The sequence below is a fragment of the Taudactylus pleione genome, unplaced genomic scaffold (genome assembly GCF_031769625.1).
Source record: "Taudactylus pleione unplaced genomic scaffold, aTauple2 ptg000096l, whole genome shotgun sequence".
Taxonomy (NCBI): domain Eukaryota; kingdom Metazoa; phylum Chordata; class Amphibia; order Anura; family Myobatrachidae; genus Taudactylus; species Taudactylus pleione.
Genome location: NW_028284498.1, coordinates 766,267 through 782,671, shown reverse-complemented (window position 1 = coordinate 782,671; position 16,405 = coordinate 766,267). Strand labels below are relative to the sequence as shown.

At 42.7% G+C, this 16,405-nt stretch overlaps 1 pseudogene; it reads left to right on the top strand.

Annotated features, from left to right (window-relative positions):
- The first annotated feature begins 3,300 nt into the window (after positions 1-3,300).
- Positions 3,301-16,378, top strand: LOC148526441 (uncharacterized; annotated as a pseudogene).
- Positions 16,379-16,405: the final 27 nt, after the last annotated feature.

Here is a 16,405-nt window from a genome sequence, read left to right as displayed (position 1 = left end):
AGTAGTGAGCTTCCCGCTCTATTAGAGCAGGAAGCTCACTGGGGCTTGCGGGAACGAGACCCTACCACAAGGGTCTCGTCGCGACCATCATCTGGTCACCCACAGCTTAGCGAGTGGCTACGAGGCAGGTTTTTTAAAAAAAGCGGCCACCCTGATTCAGAGCGAGTGCTCGCTATTTGCGAGTGCCTCTGATTCAGGCCCACAGCGCATATGGACAGTTTCAGTTTCCAGTGCTGGCCAGAGGCTGCTGGAGAGGCATTGATACATAGGGGTCAGATCGTAGTCCCCATTGATAGTAATCGGGACTGCGATCTGCACTGAGGGGCTAATTTAGCGTGCAATGCTGAACGGGTCCTGCATGATCGCACACAGCCCCTGCTATGCCTCTGCCTGATTGACAAGCAGAGGCATTTAAGGGGCGGTGCGGGACAGCCGGCGTTCCAGGAAACGTGGGCGCGTTGGCCCCGTTTTCCAGGAGTGGCAAGGCCAGGGGCTGCGTAAACAGACGCAGTTTCACGGCCTCTCAAGCCGGCCAGCCTGCATAAGCTGAGGCTTACTCAGCTGGCCGGCGCCGTCAACCATCAGTACAAACAATCCCAGCCTGCGACCTCGGTCGCAGTGATAGGATCGCAAATGCAGAAGGGGGTATCTTACACTTCCTGCTGCATTTGCAGAGATGGAATTGCAGAGCTGCTTGCGTGCAGCTTTGCAATTCCGTTCCTCTGCTGAATTAGCCTGAGTTAGCCTTTTGCAGGTGCCTTCTGTGAAATCTGCTTTAGGCTATTACTAAATAATGGTGATACATGAAGTTATGCAGAAATATTTTTGGTTTATTACCGCCTAAATAGGCCCTTAACACTCACCAAACTCCATTTCCCCCTCCCCAATATTATCTCACCCACGCTACTTTCCCACTCGCTAGTCAGCATCCATGAGCTGTGTTGTTTCCTGCACCCACTTCACAGTATAAATAAAGTATTCTTTATTAGTTTATTTCATATATGCTCCAAACCCTAGTCTTTGAAGAGATTATTAGTGACGCTACACATATTGTTAAGTATGGGAAGCAGAGGGTTGGTCTCAGCGAACTGTGTGGTCGTCTGGGACGCTGAGTAGTTACACAAGTGGTAACAATGCTCACACCCACAGATCTTGTATTACTCCAGGTTCACCTAATAATGTCCTTGCAAATTCATATTCCTCCTACGGTAGTGACAAGAACACTGAATATAGGGATTACAGTAAAGCAGATTGCTGGCAACACATACTCACCATCTGCTGCACACACACCTGGGCAAACAGATTATGCCATTCACCAAAACATGTGAAAGTGTCACCTCACTACTAGCTGGGTGTTAGTCAGACATCCTACATAAACGTGATCATTATGTTCCTGCTGCATATAGCCTGCCCTGCACAGTGTACACACTATAGATGGAGAGAGATTGTCTCTGAAATCAAACTACCGGAGCTCAGAAGGATCAATTCTGTCAAATGTTTATTATAATGATTTGAGTGACCTCCTCTGGCCATAGGCAACACAGCACAGACGTAGCACTACTTGCAGTTCTGTCACCAGTAGGGGTCAGTGTCGCTCTCCACATCTCACCCGGTATTTTATACTTTACAAAAAAAAAAAGTGACAGACTGTATCTGTGGTGAATAATACATACATTATAGTACGTGCTTGTGTTATTTACAAATAAAATAATGTAACCCCCCTTTACCCTCTAAAGGTACACCAGGTTACTAACTCCTATGTAATCTTGTTTTACCCACCCTTAAATCATGTTAAGTGGTGTACCTTTTCTTTATCAGTTCAGTGCCTCCACCCAAGTATCAATAGTAGTCTGGGCCTACTTGGGAAAACCCTATTATGCATTGGCTTGGATAGTATATAGTATTAAGGCTTGCCTGGATAAGGCTGAGGTAAGTATGTTTCTTTAACTTACCTAAAATCATATGACATATGATATTCTCCACACTCTCCGAGGTAAGTAAACACATGAATAGATACATTTTAACACGTTATATATTTACTAAGTTATCATAAACTGACAAGCAAATATAATGGTTAATGCTTTACACATACATAGCAATACAACAAAGTATGCATAAATATGGAAAACAATTTTAAAGTTACATACAGTACATTAAAGTTATAGCAAATGCTAAATATAATAACAGTGTATTATTCCAAGACTTTACATCAAAGTGTAACCCTCACTTTTACCTATCATAAAGTCCAGATGTCTTATACTGCTAACAAATTGAGAAGTCTCAGACTCATAGAACAGTTATCCTCCAGAAGGGTTAATTGATTGCACTTCCTTTTATATTATTTTCCAGAATATAAATGAACAATGTCACTTCCCTTTATGACGTATGCAATTATATCATTTCCAATAGATATTGTAGTCTCAATAAGTGTTGTAACTCTGTATTTCAGATGAATAACTTTACTGAAGTTATAATGGATATACACACTCCCAAACCTCAGTATATAAGTATTAAAGTGGTTATACCACTGATGTAAACGTGCAGTGAGTTACTGTTCATCCTTTTCTTATAAGAAGTATCTCTTGTAATTAGCAGCACAAGTGTCTCTAGTTTGGCTGCTGTAAAAACTACGGCTCCAGCATTCTAGTTATCAGTTTCACTAGTTAACGTTATATTTCTTCCAATTCTACAAGTAATAATTATCCTAGTAACAAATTACTTGTAAATACCGGTCACTGAAATAGCTCTATCCAGGTAGTTACTTTTGCTAAATAACTAAAGTAATAAGAGATGTCTAAGTCAGTGTTTACAATCCTTAGGCGCTGTACATATGAATATCCTGCTACCCCAAACTTTTCCTATGGTAATATATTACAGTACTGTATATGGGAGGTAGTAGGTTTTATGCTCCAGCTGCTCCATAGTCAGTTCTACTCTGATGAGATGCCTCTCTTGTCTCTTATGTATCACTTCTGCATCTATTATTTCCTATAACTAGAGTATGTATGATATCTGGAGACTAGAGAGCTTCCAAGTGAGTTTAGTGTAACTACTCTACTCACTATGGGCTCAGCGCTACTGCCGCTGCTCACATGCATGAAATGCTCTTCCAGCAGCTATGTTTGAAGGAGGGAGGTCCGGCTCTTTAGAAACAGCTGCCTGCTGCCTGTGAGTGCACGACATCAGCCTCCACTATGCTATACAGCAGGACCCTGCAAGGCCTCACTGCCTCACCACTACTGCTGCTTTGTCTCTGGGCATGCCTCTGCTCCTCCCACACAGTCTCCATGCTCACGGACAATGGCCGCCACAGAGCACTTTGCCCTACACCAGCTGCAATCTCAAAGAGCAGGGTGAGTACTCCTGCCCACCAGCCTCCACAGCTCCTTCTCTGGCTGTGCCCTATATTGTGGCAGTGAGTGCTCAGGTGAATGCAGTGCAAGTGCTTCTATTCACTGCAGAAAGTTCCCTGCAACTGCTGACACAGACTGTCAGAAACTCCATTCTCACCAGCCAATCTCCTTCCTCCCACTGCCACATCTCCCAGTGACAGCCCGTGAGCGGTCAGGCTAGGCACCGCTGAGCCGCCCGCTGCCACATATCCTCTGCCCACAGGACTTCCGCTTCCACCTCGGATGGCTGCATCTGGGAACACCACTGACAGTTGAGCTGGGAACTCTGCTGACAGCCACTGCTGCTCACCATCTTCACAGCTCCTGCTGTGACAGGCTCCCTCTCCAACTCCACCCCATGTGCCCGGCAGCCTGTCATAGCTCAGCTGCCATTTAGGACACAGGGGGTGAGCACTCAAGAAAAGGATTTAGCAGACCCCCTCTCAGTCAGCCGGCAGCTCCTTTTATATATATCTCTCTCTCAGTCCCTGCTCTTCTTTCCCCTGACAGGAACCCAATCACTCCCAGCTCCGCCCCTTCTTCTATAGTACATGGGCATCGCAAACACTAAGGCACATCCTCACCACAAAAAGTAGTACCACACATATGTGGTTGCCGGGACGTCGTTTGCCGCCATTTCTGTCCTGTCAGTCGGTGTTTGGCAGTAGCAGTAGTAATCAGCGTCTACCGGGCTGACGGCAGAATGCACCAATAACGGAGTTCCGGCAACCACAAAAACCCTTGCATAGATCTGCAGGCCTATACGGTGAGGGCACATGTGAAGATTGCATACTGAAGAAGAAATTCTCTCTTAACAGACAGGTGGTCGAATTATTGAAAAAACACAATCCCATTGAAGTTGATGGAAAAGAGATTCTGGGGTGGTATATTCTGCTTACTGCCAAAGAGAGAAAAATTATAAAAGAATCTGGTGGCCTGGAAGAATTTCTAAGACACAACCCATCTCTGCAGATAATTAATAATCGGGTGACGTTGATGAGTAAAAGCAAGTTGAAGACAATTTGAGAACCCAGAGAGCTTTGGACATAAATTCAGTCCAGTCTATAGTGAGGTGTACTCTGATGAAGCACCGCATCCGCCTGGGCATGAGTATGGCCAATTGGTCAATGAGCTGGTTACAGAAGCGATCCCTCACCATGAAACATTGTGTCCTGATCTGGTTAATAAAGCAGAGCTGCCGTGTGGGAATAAGCTTTCAGCCTGTGAATATAAAACACAAGTTACTCCGAGTTTGGAAATATGGGACAGTGAAAATGATTGGCAGCTAATGTCTGAGGATCCATCTCACTCGGAGGTGTATAGTTATGTGCCAGTGAAAATACCGCTGAATTTTACGGAAACTCTGTCTGCCCTTCATGACTCTGGAATTACCGAGGGAGATGTATTTATTGAAAGCACAAATTCAGTGTTCAAAGGATCTGGCAGATAAACTGGACCGGCCAAAAGCTATGGCACAATACAATTTCCGAAATACCGTTCGGACAACTCTGATCACCCTGGTGACCAAGACTGTTCATCTAGTGACTTTCTTGATGATGAAACATTCCTGTCTGTTAAAAGTGGCAGCTTTCACAGTAGATCGAGCTCACAATTTTCCCTTGATGGTGAAGATACGGATGTAGAGCAGTGTGCATTTGAAGAGGCCCTTGAAGACCTTTCCAGTTTTTCTTTATGCAGCCATGTTAACCATCCACCTGGTCTGCTGCGTACATTCACTGACACCAGCCCTCCCTCTGTCGAAATGAACCCACCTATAGAGGCCAAAAAGGCTTTCCAAGCAACTAATAATAAAATGAACTTAACAGATCTAAGAACTGTTTCAGGGAACCCCAAACTGAAAGATATGATTTCTAAAACTGGTCTTTCATGGGTATCAGAGTGTTTCGACAAAGAAACTCAGATCATAAAAACAGGCACACAAGATATTGGAGTAAATACGGACATAATGATAAATGGATTATTTTCACTGGCACAGGATACAATACAGGCAGGAACTGGAGCCTGCAAAAACATGGAACTTTGGAATGGGGCTGGTGATATATTGCTATCTGCTTCTTATGAGGCGAGAGCAGTAAAGACTGAACTCCAGCTTTTGGATATGCAGCGTGTGATGTGTTTGCAACTCTGCTGGAAAACACATCAGCAGAGCACGGAGACACAGTCTTTCCTTAGCCTGCAGAGAGCACCAACCGTTCAGTCCGCAACTGAGGTTAGCTTCAATCTCATATCAGCTCTTGCTGAAGTGGAAGAGAAGTATCAGGAAATGAAGACAGTCTGGCATACCACTTGATACATTGGAGCCTCTCAATGTGCAGCTCACCAAAGTGAAATCTCCAGCTGATAACTTACTGAAGGAATGCTTTATGGATGCTCATCAGCACAGCACAATGCAGAAATGGTCTGATGGTGCATCTCTGGACTTCAAGAAAACCAAAAGTGTGGAAAATGTTCTGTCGAGCACACCCATTTCTGCTTTACGGAATGATCAGCAGAGAGGAGAGGAAGGAGCCAGTAACTCAGCGAATCAGTCAGAGCTGCAGCAACGTTACTATGTCCATGTGGGAAATATAGCGCTTTCTGTCAAAGATGTAGATTTGATGAATATGTAGAAATGATCTTATAGGGCGCACCTGGTTGGCCTATATACAAAAAAATCTAATGGTTTACACAATATATGTAGACTATTTAGAATAACTGAATAAAAATATTGAGTGAATACATATATAAAAAAACAAATGATTTATTGACGACAATATAAAATGTGACAAATAAGAACAACATGTTTAGGATATGATGTTAGGAAAAATTCAGGCGTAAAAACATATGTAAAATGACAATAGGTCATGTAGTATGTATATCCTGACCACCGTATAAATAATGTCTCTTGATGTAGATATAAAAGAGTGGTTTTGCACTTAATGAGGGGGGGGGGGTTTGGTCCAATCCTGTTTTACCCTTCACACTTTCAGTGCTCTATAACAAAATTCATATTAAATGGAGTCTGATTAGGTATTGTAAAAAATGTTTGCTGAGTAGTCAATGGAGAAGCTCAGTGGCTTATGAAGTTCGCAGTGGTGATGTGAACGATACCGACTGGTATAATTTCTTTAATGTGGGTGCGCGCATCTCCTACCTTATCCTGGACTGTCTTGTTTGCAGCTTTCACAGAACTCGGGAAGGATTTGATGAGGTAGCCGCCTCGTTGAGTTCCTTGTGTGTAGTGGCACAAAGAGGAGGTCCGTGTTGACAGTCTTCCTTCATAGCGCCGGCGATTCAAGCAGCAGGTCCGGATCCCCCTGGGGTGAGCTCTTACCACAGGTCCGTACTTCCTGCTGCTGTCTGATGTTCTGATGTAGACTGGCGCTTGTCAGTATGAAAGTCTGTAGTAGGTTTAGACGTCTTAACAGTGTTGTCCTGTTGCCCTACGCGTTTCTCCCAGGTGGGCTTCGTCAGGGACAGTGTTTGTCTTGCTATTTGCAAAATGCTTCCTTTAAAGGCTACCTTGACTGCACCTCATTTAGAACATTGTTGTAACTTTAATTGATTCATAGGGATCTGCTGTGCTGTCTCAAAATTGTGTTTCACTTTGAATAACTGGTGGAGACCTAGCATGCTGTTTCTAAACATATCTTTTTCATTGGCAGCAGTAATTGCAGTTCTGACATGGATAGATATTTAAATAATAGCATATAGGGAATAAATTAACAGAGAGCTCCACATAGAATAAAAATATAATAAATAAAATCAATCCTACAGACTGACACAGTAGTGCAGAGTTAGAATTTACTGGAAATGAAATGAAATAAAATAAAAATAGAGATATGAGAAAGAAAAGAATTAAAATAAAAGTAAAAGTAAAAATAAAAATAGAAATAAACTTAATAGAAAAATAAAAATAAAAATAAAATTGAAGCAAAATGGAAATTGTATAAGATAATATGTTCATTATAATATTAAAGTATGGCAGATTAATGTTTTATAGGAATGGTAAAACTTGGATCTTGTGTATGCGTCTTGATAAGGGAATACCCTACATGGTTGTCCTGCAAGAATTGTGTTGGATACGGAGTGTCTTAGCATCCTGTATAATTAAATGAAATCTCTAGAATGCTTCAAAGAGATTGTACTGTTTTTAATGGTGAATTCTTGTTGGATGGATCATCCATTCTGACATGCAAATTTCATCAGATCTTAAAAGTGGCTTATGTGCCCATAGAGGGGATTTCTTCGGCTGGTGATGCTGAATGGCAACCTTGATATGGGCATTAGCTCAGGTGGACCGATATGAGAGTGGGGAGAGGATGTTACTTACAGTACCTGTGTTTCATGGGCGGTCTCCCTTCCCATTACTTGATAGGCCCAACCTTTCTTAGCTTCCAAGTTCGGATGGTGTTTTGGGCGTTTACCAGGGTGGTATAACTGTAATTTTCTCCCCACTTCAGTTGGTTTCCCATGAGCCAAAAATTACCCATCCTCTTTAGGTGTTCCAATCAGGGATCTCTGTTCAAAAAACTGGAGAGCTCAAAGTCAATATTGAGTCCGTATGGTGTCAGAGTTTTGAGTTCGAATATCCATCTACTTTCTTCTCTGGACATGGTTTTAATATGGTTCCCCCCTCTCCATGAGGGTTTGACAAGCGAAATGGCTTGGAATGTCAGTAAAGAGGAATCTTTATTATGGTGTGTGCTGAAATGCTCCAAGACACTGTGTGTTTTTATGCCATTCTTAATGTTTCTCATATGTTCTCGCAGACGTGTACTTAATTTTTTTATGGTGCGTCCAACATATTGGAATCCACATGGGCATGATAATAAATATATGATTCCTTTGGAATCACAGCTGAGTTTCCCCCTTTATCTTGTATTCCTTTCGTGTGGTGTGAGAGATAAACGTTTGAAGAGGGAGAGTAGATTTTTTGTTAGAGGTCTTGCATGCTCTGCAATGGTTACAGAAGAAAAAGCCTGTTTTTTTCGTGTCAAGCCAATTTTCAATGTTTTTTTGAGAGACTTTCCTTGGGGATAGAAAACTTTTCACCAATTTTTGTTTGATGTTCGGTGCTCTTCTGTAAACAAATGTAGGTCTATCTTTGAGTATTGGTTTAAGGGAATCATCTTTCAGAAGGATATGCCAGTTTTTCCATATGATCCGTTCCAGATCTTTATGTTCATTGCTGTACTGAGTAATGAATAGTGGTTGTTGTTGGTCTTGGTTTTTTCTTTATATGTCAGAAGTTCTTCCCTATCCATCTCTCTAGCTTCTTGAAGGGCTATATCTATCAGCATTGTGTCATATTCTTGTTCCACCCCCATTGTAATAAAATAGATTTGATGAATGTTTTCCAGAAATATAAGGTGTTAAATGTTTTTCTTGAAGAATCGTCTATGATGTCCAGGTATGCTGTATTGATCTTCACTTGTTCAGAACAAGCACAAGCTGCTGTAAAAGAAATGGATGGAAAGGAGTTTTTGGGGAAAAAAATAAAAGTCAGTGCAGTCAAGAATTCCAACAGCAATTTGTCATTAGCATTCAAAACATCTGGGGAAGTCCAGATTGGCACCACTGAGCCTAAAGAATGTTTTCCTTTGCAACCATCAACATGTGACAAGACGACCAAACCAGGGCACCATGGTGACCCTCCCAAATCGCAAGGTGGTGAAAGCATGAAAGACTTCTTTATGGACAAGCCAAACAAGTATGGTTTCTTTTCTTACAATAATGTCAATAAAGTACAACCAGCTGCTTCTTACAGCAATAGTCCTTTTGTCTTGCCTGCTAGCAATCAATGGATGTTACATTCACTTTATTCAAACATGGCTTACAATGGCATACCAAATCCAATGGCTGTCCCATATATGTATCCACTAAGTACATCACCCAGGAAAGTGCATATTTGCATGGACTGTACTATCTGCATATATAAACACGGTAAAGCATTAGCATCATTCAGCCGCGGCTGCAAAGTTAGTACAATATGCCAGAGGCTCTGGTGCTCAACCTAAAACTGCTGATCATGGGAGTGATTTCTCGCCTGTTTCTCCTGCTGATTCTGCAGCCTCAACTTCAGATACCCCTTCAGACCTTGCAATGCAGCGTGTTATCGATGCATTCACGGCATGCGAAACCAGACTCTCTGATAAAATTGGTAAAGTCCAATCGGATCTATCGTTAATACATCATGATCTCCAATGTGTCAGAGAACGAGTGGGCGAGCTTGAAACCCGTACGTCCACCTTAGAAGATCAAATAACACCTTTAGGTGTCAGAGTTGGATCCCTAGATGCACAGATGTCAGCGGTCCAGAAAAAGCTCTCGGACATGGAGGGTCGGTTGAGAAGAAATAATGTGACATTTGTGGGACTGCCGGAGAAAGAAGAGGGCAGTAATCCAGAGCAATTTATTGAAAAATGGCTGACCGATACTTTTGGTAAAGACTCGTTTTCATCATACTTCTCAGTGGAGAGAGCCCATCGTATTCCCTTTAGGCCTCTGCCACCGGGGGCTCCGCCTCGTACGCTTATTGCGAAGCTTCTTCACTACAAAGATCGAGATGTTATCCTTCGACTGGCCCGTGAGAGCGGCCCCCTGCAGTGGAATGGGTCTCGGATTTCCGTGTTTCCGGACTTTGCCATAGAGATCCAGAAGGAGAGGGCACAGTTCTCAACTATAAAAAGGCGCCTGAGAGATCTCAACATATCATATGCCATGATTTATCCATCCAAACTGAGGGTGGTAGCTGACGGAGAAACAAAATTCTTTGCAACCCCGCGGGACGCAGCCCTGTGGCTAGACCGGCGCAGGCCGGCAAGGCTCCCGATAGCCCAAGATTGAACCTTGCATATTTATTTTCTGTTGGTGTGTATTTTTAATTGCTACAATTACTGAAAGTCCATATGTATACGATTACTTGAACGTGACCTATCTTGTTTGTATTCACAATATATATAATTAGCTAATTCTAAATTTTGTATGCTAAGGTACAAACATATTGTTAGTGGAAAGCTAATTTTATTTCTTCCTTTATGGTGTCCTGGGTACGCATTTATAGACCTGGAGACCTTATGTGTGTTATGCCTTAGGGCCGTTATATTTTTTGCCCTTTTTATATTGTGTATGTAGTGGGGTAGTGGTATAATTGCACTGCCTTAGTTGACTAATAGAAGTCATAGGAATAAGAGGGGGAGAGGTTCCTGTTTGTTTTAGGGATGAGGTATGCCATAGTTCAGGCTGGTATACAGGGTGGGGGGTGGGCGAGGAGAGTAACTTGTTGGGAGGTTTTTGTGCTGTTTTGGTTTCATATCCTTCAGAATTGGCAGTGGTTCTATTATTTGAGGGCTGGACGACTGGCCCCCCTAATATATAAACAACATAGTACCTTAAGATGGCATCACTAAATGTTAATTTCTTATTCTGGAATGTCAGAGGGTTAAATGACAAAATTAAGCGTTCGCTGGTCATTAGGCAGATTAAACAGTATGCAGCGGATGTTATTTGTCTACTGGAGACACACCTAGCTGGTGGACGTCTGATGTCATTAAAGAAACCCTGGGTGGGCTGGGCGTATCATTCAACACACACATCAATGTCCAGGGGGGTCTCGATACTAGTACGGAAATCAGTTCCCTTTGTGTTGGATCAGATACAAACTGATGTGGGGGGTAGATATATTTTTCTAAAATGCAGAATACATTCTTTGTCTTTATTGCTCCTTGTAGTATACGTCCCTCCCCATACTCACACGAAATTCTTAAAAAGGCGGCTGAGTTTATAGCTTTGTTCCCAGGATTACCAATAATATGTGCCGGTGACTTCAATAATGTGATGAACTTGTCGCTGGATAGACATACTGGCACAGACCAAGCCGGTAGTGATTGAGGGACTGGGTTTGCGAACATGGTGACTGGGATGGGTTTATTAGATGCATGGAGACTTAGGCACCCACGGGAAAGGCAATACTCATATTTCTCCCCTACTTACAAATCATTCTCTAGAATTGACCTGGCCCTGGTAACACCTAATGTGATGCCTCGTATACATATGATCCATTATCAAACTAGGGGCATTTCTGACCACTCCCCTATTTCACTGACCATTGATTTAGAGGCCCATAGAGGACAGTCTTTATGGAAACTAAATCCGTTTTGGCTAACCCGCATGGGTCCTGGTCTTGAACTGGAAGCTGCATGGTCAGAATTTTTTTATTTAAATAGTGAACCGCTTTTTCAACCCAGTTTGTGGGATGCCTTTAAGGCGTTCCTTAGGGGTACGTTGATACAAAGGGAGGCCAGCCTAAAATCATTCTATAAAAAACAGGAGTCTGAGCTGGAGACAATGTGTAGAACGCTGGAGCTGACATACCTATCAGATAATACTGAAACTAATAGACAGGACTGGGTAGATGCGCAAAAGGCATGGACAAAATGCTTGGAGAATAAGGCAAATTTTAAACTGCTTTTCTCTTCCCACCACCAATATGCCTCAGGGGAGAGACCTGGATCATATCTGGCTAATTTAGCTAGAGGCGAGAGATCGTCTATAAATGTTGCCCAGATTATTGACCATGATGGAGTGGTATATAATAAGGTTCCTGATATTGCCATGGAATTTGCGAAATACTACTCTCAGTTGTATAGCTCACGCTTGAAAGATGGGATACAGGATATCCGTAACTACTTGGCAGATATATCTCTTCCAAAACGTAGTCCAGAAGGACACGATCTTTTAGACTCCCCCATAACCATAGAAGAGATTGAGTTGGCCATTAACTCCTTCCCCACCGGCAAAGCTCCAGGGGTGGACGGGATCCCTCTTGATCTGTATAAGAAACATAAAGCCTTTTATTTGCCTTGCCTGCTTAAACTCTTCAATCAAATATATGAACATAAACTCCCTGACTCTATGTCAGAAGCTCTTATAATTGTTATACCCAAGCATGATAAAGATGTTTCCTCTACTGACTCATATAGGCCCATATCATTACTACCCACTGATGTTAAGATACTAGCAAAAATTTTAGCTACTAGAATTAATCAGGTTATACTACAATTAATTCACCCGAATCAAACGGGCTTTATGCCTGGCAAATCGACTGCTATTAATCTCAGATGCCTGTTTACACATTTACAAGTACCCCACAGTGATGACTCAACATCCGTTATAATGTCTCTTGACGCCGCTAAGGCGTTTGATTCAGTGGAGTGGGAGTACTTGTGGGAGACACTGGATGGATTTGGAATTGGTCCAGGATATATAAAATGGGTCAAATTACTATATTCTGCTCCTGTGGCAAGAGTTACTGTAAATGGATTTGTTTCCCCGCAGTTTCCACTGTTCCGAGGTACCAGGCAGGGCTGTCCCTTGTCTCTTATTTTGTTCGCCCTAGCCATTGAGCCCTTGGCATGCAAAATTAGAGCCTGCCCCATATACTAGGACTTACCGTCGGAACCAAAGTAGATAAGATTGCGCTATACGCAGATGATATTTTATTATTTATTTCAAACTATACACTTTCCATCCCATATGTCTTAAGTACTATAGATACATTTGGTAGATACTCCGGCCTACGTGTGAACTGGGATAAGTCCTACGTGCTTCCTTTTGTGGGCTCTGGCCCAACTGATTCTTTGCTATGTTACTCGTTACACTGGGTAAACTCTTTTAAATACCTCGAGATTTAGATTACAAAGGATCCCTCTAGGTATCTACCCCTTAATATTAACCCCCAGCTGGAGTTTCTCAAAACTCGAGTTTCTGTCTGGGGCAAATTGCCACTTACTATGACAGGCCGGGTAAACATAGTTAAAATGGTTGTACAGCCCAAAATACTATACGTTCTTCATCATTCCCCAATATATATTCCACAGCGAATATTTAAACAGATTGATGGTCTGCTTTCCTCTTTAATTTGGTATAATGGGAGAGTCCGAATTAAAATTGATACGTTGACTAGGAGTAGAGACTCAGTCGGTTTGGCATTGCCCTCATTTAAATTATATTACTATGCCACGCAACTGGCTCATCTATGGGAGCGGTTCCAAGTACTACAGGTAGACTCAATGATTAATCATATCATAGCTGATAGCGACATGGGTTTGTCTCCGGTTCAACTACTCCTTAGCGATAGCTTGGTAACTATCAAAATCCCCCTGGTTAAACAAGCTGTATTAATTTGGAGATTGGCCTCGTGAATCTTAAAGGTCGAGGGATTAGATCCAGATCCCCCATTAGCTCATACAAGAGCACTTTCTGAGCTTTCAGAGTTGCAAGTTTGGGAAGTATGGGGAAGATGGGGAGTGACATCCATTGGGCAATTATATCGGGAAGGTTTTCTGAAATCTTTTCAACAAATTCAAGCAGAGTTTAAAGTCCCTGGGGAATACTTTTACAGATTTCTTCAACTAAGACATGCACTTAATGCTCAATTCAGAGGGGCTCCACTGCTTCTTCGGGACTTGCCGCTTAAAAAAATTATGACATCACTGGGTTCTTGCTGCCTGATTTCTATTTTATAGAATAAATTACTGGATGGACATCATGCATCTGACCTAGCGCATATTAGACAAAAATGGGTAAACGATGTTGGTGTACTCTCTAATGAGACATGGCAACTGGCCTTGACTAGTCCGCGCTACGCCATAGTGTCTGATCGTTTTCAACAGATACAGCTATTTATACTCCATAGAGTTTATATGACACCCACTAGATTACACGCAATTGGGGGTAGGGCAAACTCACAATGTCCCAAATGTGACTCAACTGAGGAAGATTTTTGGCATCTCATATGGCAATGTCCAAAGATAAATACTTTCTGGCAAGAGATATGTCGTATTATATCAGATACAGGTATACCACAAGATATTCTCACTCCAGTGTCTTGTGTTCTAGCTAACATTGAGGATGTCTATTGATAAATACTCTAAACTATTTATAAATAATATGTGCATGCTTGCTAAAGTGTGCATAGCGAGGGAGTGGATGGCGCCTTGTGCCCCGAGCATTAACGCATGGATATCGCTGGTAAATAAAGTAGTCTCACATGAAAAATTTGTATTTATAGCCAGGAAGTCAGAAAATAAATTTCTTAAGATATGGTCTAGATGGCTTGAATCGGCACGTGCTGGTCATACCAGTTCGGGATCTCTAGGTGATTAATGATTGCTTACTGAATCTTGATGTTAATTATCAATTGTCTGATATAATAGCTTTACATGTGTAGGATGTTTAGCTGTGACTCAAAGTGTGCATATTTTTGTGATATAAATGACTGAAATTAACTCTAAACGACTATGGCCCTCATTCAGAGCCGTACGCTCTGAGCAGAGTGCACGCTCTGAATGAGGGCCGCCCTCCATAATTATGGAGCGTCCTCCTGGACGCTCATATAGCTGTGGGTCACCACCCACAGCCTATACGAGCGTGCAGTTTGATGGCCGCGATGGTCTTGACCATCGCGACCATCGCCACTGCGAGCCGGAGCCTGCGGTTGAGTTTTTCAACCGCAAGGCCCGGAGTGATTTTGGCTCTATCAGAGCCAAAATCACTCCCACTGACATCACTAGTGATGTCAGTGGGCCGGCTTCTGACGGTAGGCGTTCCCTTGGGAACGCCCCCGTCAGGGAGGCACGCCCCCGGCATGCCCACCAAAGGGGGCGTGCTGTCAATCAACATCGACAGCACGCCCCCTTTGATCAGACACAACGAGCGAAGGAAAGTCCTTCGCTCGTCGCGTCTGGCGCATGCGCACGACGGAGCTCCCGCCATCGTGCGCATGCTCAGTGCACAACTTCGACCCACTTGCGAGCGGACAGCCGCTTGCGAGTGGGTCTGAATCAGGCCCTATGTTAGATCCTCTTAGAAGATGCTTTTTCTTTATACTATATATTGATATTTGTCTATCACAAATTGAGGCCACGTCCAGGTTTCTCTGAGAAATACAATTTATTGTGAATCAACAATTGCCAATATAATGCTTTTACAATGTTTCAGCACTGGTAGTTTATTCATATGATTGTAACTGCTTATAAAAACCAATAAAAATGTATTGAATAAAAAAAAAAAAAAAGTACATCACCCAGCTGTGCTCCATGCCGTCTACATGTTCCTGTGACAAATCCCAATATTTTCACTATATTCCAATATGTTAATATGAAGTCTAATGTACCCACTTTCATCTGTAAAGTTGGTAGCAGTCACGTACCTGTTAAGCTAGTGAAACCCATTTATGCCACAAACAGCCAAATTGGTGGTGGAGCTCCACTGTCTAATATAAGAGATGCTGTGCAGAAAAATACCAGGTCCTCAACTGCTAGAACTACGATAAAGGGAAGAGAGACTAATGCAGGAAACGCACTAAATAAGCCAACTGCGGCACAGTCTCTCATTGGACCAGCACCTATCTTCACATTAAACAATAGGAAACTGCCAGCTACATTGCCGACTACTTTGTGTAAAGAGGGAACTGCTGTATGTGACAGTGTATCATCCCGTGATAACGTCACAAAGCATACTTCAGTGCCATCCGTCTTTACGTCTAGAGCACCTTTGAGAGTTCCTACATTTGTCCCATGCAATGTGACAATACCAGAACCCAGTCAAACCTCTTCAAGTACCATATCCAGCGCAGGAGTTTTGTCCTATTCTACAGATGAAGCACCTGCGAGCTCCAGTGCTGCTAGTCGTCAAGGAGGTTCTCCATCATATACAGAAATGAATTGGGGTATGTCCGGACTGGAGGAAGAAGCAGCTGAGTTTGATATCACCATCGTTCCTAACCAATTTAATTTCTACCAGTTCCTAAGGTGATGGCTTATCTGACAGAGAGGCACAAAGATGCTCCCAGAGAACAGATTGTGGCGACACTGGATGAGATAAGACGAAGCAGAGGAGGCACCCTTTCTGGTGTGTCTATTCCAGAAATTATATCAGAGGCAATTTCAAAATTGTCTGCAGGAAAAATGCCACCAGTCTGAACGCTGAACATGGCAGGTGTGCTTAGC